Source organism: Dasypus novemcinctus, chromosome 8 (assembly GCF_030445035.2).
Source record: "Dasypus novemcinctus isolate mDasNov1 chromosome 8, mDasNov1.1.hap2, whole genome shotgun sequence".
NCBI classification, from domain to species: Eukaryota; Metazoa; Chordata; class Mammalia; order Cingulata; family Dasypodidae; genus Dasypus; species Dasypus novemcinctus.
This window is the reverse complement of record NC_080680.1, coordinates 77,540,545-77,546,147: the sequence shown is the minus strand read 5'-3', so window position 1 is coordinate 77,546,147 and position 5,603 is coordinate 77,540,545.

The window sequence follows — 5,603 nt, the reverse complement described above, 5'->3', positions numbered from 1 at the left end:
CTCTACACTGGTCAAGGAGGCCTGGGATTTGAACCGTGGACCTCCCATGTGGTAGGTGGACACCCTATCCGTTGGGCCAAGTATGCTTCCCATTGGCAAAAACTGTTAACTCATTTTAATTTTTATTTCTACTATAGGAAAATGCTTTTCAGATGGTTATTGGCATTTGTATTAATTTTTTCCCCATAAATTCTGTTCAGGATCATTGCCCATTTATATATTGGGGTCTTAGAGGTCTTTTGGATTGATATTTGTATGCTCCTTGTATGTTAAGGTCATTAACACTCTTTTGTTATACTTGTTATAACAGTTTTACAAACAATCATCTATGCAGCAGTGCAGGGGTGGAAGGCAAATGTTAATAGTCGTTAGAGCAGACTCTACATCAAATTCTGCCCCTCTGAGACTCACCAGAAGTGACTGGGAGGATCTTCAGCCAGGCCCAGGGAAGGGTTCCTTACAAGATAAGTGCTTCTTGGAAACAACCGGGGTGGGCTTGTGAATCAATCAGTTGTAGGACCTAGATTCCTTTCTTATCCCCAAGAACTCAAGCAAACATACCTGGAACTATTACAGCATCGGAATGCCAGGAGAGTTGTTTTGAAGACCTGTCTAAAGGGAAGATATGTGTGTCTTCATGCTTGTTGGATAACAGGAGTCCAAATGTTTAAATATAGACCTTCTCTTATGCCCCCTCCAGAAGTGTTAAATTCAGCATCAGATGGCTATAGAAAATTAAATCTCTCTTCCATGGGGGATGTGGTGGGGGTGGGGTGGGCAGGTGAGAGCTATTATTGTATCATTTTCAAATTTTTGGTGTCTTATTTTTGTTGTCTATTGACCTTGTTTACTGGTAAACTTGATAAATTCACTTTTTTATTTTAATAGTTTATAGATTCTCTCCTCTGAGAGGAGTTTTCTTAGTATTGGTGTTTTTTTCTTCCTTTAATGAAGAGCTCGTAGGTGAAATCAGCTGGATCAGGGGTTTCCTTTGTGGAACTATTTTAAACAGAAGATTCCATTTCTTTTATAGCTAGAGCACTTCTTCCATATTGTCTGTTTCTTCCCACATCAGTTTTGGTAAATTTTATTTTTCTAGGAATTTGTCTGTGTCATCTAAATTTTCAAATTTCTTGGCATAAAGTTGTTCTAATTATCTCATTAGTAATAGCTCTTTAAAGCTTATAGGCTCTGTAGTGAGATCTTCATTTTTATTCCTGTTATTGGTAATTTGTGTTTTTTTCTTTTTTCTTGATTAGTCTTGCTGAGGATTATCAGTTTTATTAGTTTTGAAGGGAAAAATCCCTGTGTCAGTTCTCTTCCTTAGGCTTCCCTTCTTCAGGAATTTTGGCTTAAGTCCTGGCTGCTTTGGCAGGCCCAAATTCCTTATTTCCCTGCCCAGCCCCGAGAGATTGCTGACTTCTCTGCCTCTTACCATCCACCCTCTGCCTGATTTTTCAGCAGTGCCTGTCCTTCCCCCCAGCCCCAATATCCTAAGAGTCATCAGCGCCTTGAGGAAGAAAAAGGCACACAGAATATTGGGCCCACGTTGCGAGCTTCCCTTCTCTTTGGAATCTTGGCCCTTCAAATCCTGCTTATTTTGACAGCTCTCTGATGTTTTGAAACAGATGGTTGAAAAATATTTTAACCAGAATCTTTTATTTTTTTTGGTGGGAACATTAGTCTGCTTGAAGCTATTTCATTATTGCTGGAGGGAGGAAGTCTGAACCTTTCTCTTTTATTTCTTTTAGATGAATATTTTGGGGTTTAACATCCTTACTAACATTACTTCTGAGTCTTCATTTTTAAACATTATGATTGGACTTCCTACTATTGAAGATGAAGATTTTGGTCCCTTTCTCCTCTCTGTCCTTACACATATACACATCTTTTCAATCCTCTATCCACTCTTCCAATATAGTAAATATTATAATTTTAGATAAATCAACAGTGGCGCTTACATTGTTACTAAATATGTGCTAGTCACATCTGGGATATGTGGTCCTATTGTTGCAGAACTTGAGAGAGGTTCAATTATTTGTGTATAAAAAGGCCAGGACTTGGGAATGATTTTGAGAAGGAAAAATGGTTTATTGATGGCCGGCTGGACTCGGGAGCTTTCTGTTTCAAACCTGAGCCCCGAACAAGACTTTCACTCACGTTCCTTTTATACAGAGAGGAAAGGCCAAATGGCTCTTTTGTTTCAGTTCCCAATACGCTTGAATTAGCATATATCTTCCACATCCTAGGTAAGCTTTTAGCATGGACTTCATACATTCTAGATAAGCTTTTAGCACGTTTGGTTTGCATTTTCTCTGAATATTTAAAGTTTATAGAGTTTACATTATTAAACTGTTTCCTGGGACTGGAGTCGTTGCCATGGTTACCAAGGGCAGGGCTGCAGCCTCTCACCATCCCACACCCACAAGTCAGGACAGACAGCTTAGGTTAAGGTTATCTCCAAAGAGACAAAGAGCCTCTCACCCATAGCCCACATCACTATTACTTTTTCTTTGCTGCACAGCTTTTGTCTTTCCTGGGCAGAGTGCACTGATCAACTGATTAATGCATAACTTTGATTTATGCCTGTTTCTATTTAACGATAACTCATTATATATTGTTGATTCATAACATTGAACTCATGGCCAGTAGTGCTATAACTCATGCCTGAACGAAGCTTATCTAACACACATAGTTTCTCTGTAAGGCACATCACAGGCTATTTTTTTTTTTTTTTTTAGTTTTTCATCGTGCCTTTATTCATCTTTGTTCATTAAAAATGCCCTTGTTTTTAAGATCTTATAAATAAACAACCCACTAATGTGGGATAGAACTCACCCCTCTCAGCACGGTATTTTTCTTTTTCAAGCAGTATTTCTTGTGGGAATCTTATTGATCACACAGTACTTTACAAGTGTCAGATATAATGACAAACACAGTCTAAACAAGAGCGGTTGTTTGAGAATTTATATCATGTGGTTAAAATGGACATATTCAAAGTCAGCAACGTGGACAGAGGCGGGCGGTGGGAGGAGGCATCGCAGGAGGCTGCGGATCCCTTCCAGGCTCTGCTCGGCCCCCACAAGGGCAAGCCGCTGCGCCTGGAGATAGAGGTGCGCACACACACCCAAATACGCAGAGGAGGTGCTGACCTGCTCCGAAGACAGACTAAACCAGGGGTTCTTGACAAGCGTCTGTGAGCTTGAGCTGAAATTTAAAACAAAACGAAACATTATTCTTGTGGGGACTTGTTGATGTGGGCATGATATATTTATTAAATAATTCACAGTATGGACTTAGTAAGGGGTCTGCGGTTTTCACCTGACTGGAAAAGCGGTCTGTGGAATAAAAACAGTTAAGAACCCTGGCTATAAATGGACATAACTGTGGTCATTCTGTGATACTCCCATGAGACAGCAAATAGTAAATCCCTGCAAGTAGCAGGAAGCATCGAGTCACTTATTCTAGGTGGAATTTGGAAGAGGTTTAATTCTAGACATTAATATTTATAAAAAACGATGTCTCCTTTTCTACATTTTCTTCACAATTGACATGGATTGAAGAGTGGGGAGATTTTGATGGTTGTTTCACCTAGCAGTGATGCGTACTCTTAAAAACTTGAGAAATACTTAACATTTTTGTTGCGCACTTAACAGATAACTTGAATCATCTATAGCTTTAAGCCAGAAGGTAGAAGGAAGTCCATCTGAATTTTAATGCTTGAGTTTTAGTTTCTACCACTGTCCTACTGAATGTAATGCAACTGCTTGTTCATTTACCAAATCAGGTACTAGTTTCAGTTCTCAGAGAAAATCCAAAGTAAGAAATACTGATGTGGGCTATGGGTGGGAGGCTCTTCATCTCTTTGTAGATAACCTAAACTGTCTGTAACTTGTGGGTGTGGGTGTGGGATGGTAAGAAGCTGCAGTCCTGACCATGGCAATGGCTCCAGTCCCAGGAAACAGTTTAGCAATGCAAACTCTATAAACTTTAAATATTCAAGGAAAATGCAAACCAAACGTGCTAAAAGCTTATCTAGAATGTATGAGATCCATGCTAAAAGCTTACCTAGGATGTGGATGATATATATGCTAATTCAAACCTATTGAACACTGAAACAAAGAACAATTTGACCCTTCCTGTCTGTATAAAAGGAACTCAAAATTCTTGTTCGGGGCTCGAAACAGAAAGCTCCTGAGTCTGGCTGGCTGTCAATAAATCATTTTTCCTCCTCAAAATCATTCTTGAGTCCTGGCCTTTCTATATGCAAATAATTAAACCTCTCTCAACTTCTACAACAATACTACTCCTTTTTTTCTTTTGGGCCTTTTTAGAAGATAGACCAAATTTCTAAGTTACTCAAGATTCCTACAGAGCTGTGGTGTTTTTCTGCAAACCAAGGCAGCAGCTTGGTGGTTTATAAACTTCCTAATGCTGCAGGAGCCCTGACTTGGTATCCGACCTATTAGGAATCAGGACTATGTAACGGCAGCTCAGAGTTAGAGTTGTTTTTTTTTTTAACTTTTTTTTAATTTCAATTTTTTAAAAAGGTACTTAGATTACATAAGTGTTACATAAAAAATAAAGGGGATTCCCACTTGCTCTGCTCCCCACATCTCCCACATGTTCCCACATTAACAACATCCCTCTCTAGTGTGTTACATTAATTGCAATTGATGAACACATTTTGGAGCATTGCCACTAAGCATGGATTACAGTTTACATTGTAGTTTATACTCTCTACTGGACAGTTTTGTAAGTTATGACAAGATACATAATGGCCTGTATATGTCATTGCAATGTCATTCAGGACAATTCCCAAGTCCCCAAAATGCCCCCATATTACATCTATTTTTCCCTCTCCCTGCCCTCAGAAGCTCCAGTGGCCACAGCCTACACATCAGTGATATAATTTCTTGTTTTTATATACGCCCACCTACCTGTTCTGCACCAACTATTATGGCAAGCGATTTTCTGGGGGGTTAAGCTTTACAACACAAGCTTTAAGACTCTCCCATGGAGATTTCTCTAGCTGAGTGGAAACCCTTCTCTGACAAGTTGGTAGGTTCTGTGACCCTGGAGAAGACAGTGTCTTTCTGAATGCCTGTAAGTGAGTATTCAAATTGCAAGCTCCTATTGGGGGAAAAAATGCATTAAAATAACTCGAAGGTCTCTTTCATTAGCAACTTAAAATGCAAAGTTTTTTCTTTTAAAACTTCTAAAATTTGTAAACAAGATGCTCTAGGTTAAATAATACAGTTTTCCAAAGCTGAATGTGCTCATTTAGAGCTCAGTTTTTCTGCTGGAAATACGAAAACAACTTCCTAAAGCATCTAGGTGGAAACACTACTCTTTGATGACCTTTGATTAGATGACCAATCAAGCTCAGTTGTAATATCCCCCTTCCCCTTTTTTTTTTTGGCCTCAGTGTAAGGGCTTTAACAATTCTAGAGTAGATGCGTCTGCCAACCTTACACCAGCAACTTCTTTCTAAGTATCTCCTGAGAGCCCTATGCCACGTACAGGAACCCATCTTCATCCTTTTTTGCTTTCATACACTTCAGAAATTCGTGTGGAAACACTCACCCTGCTGTGTCCGTTCA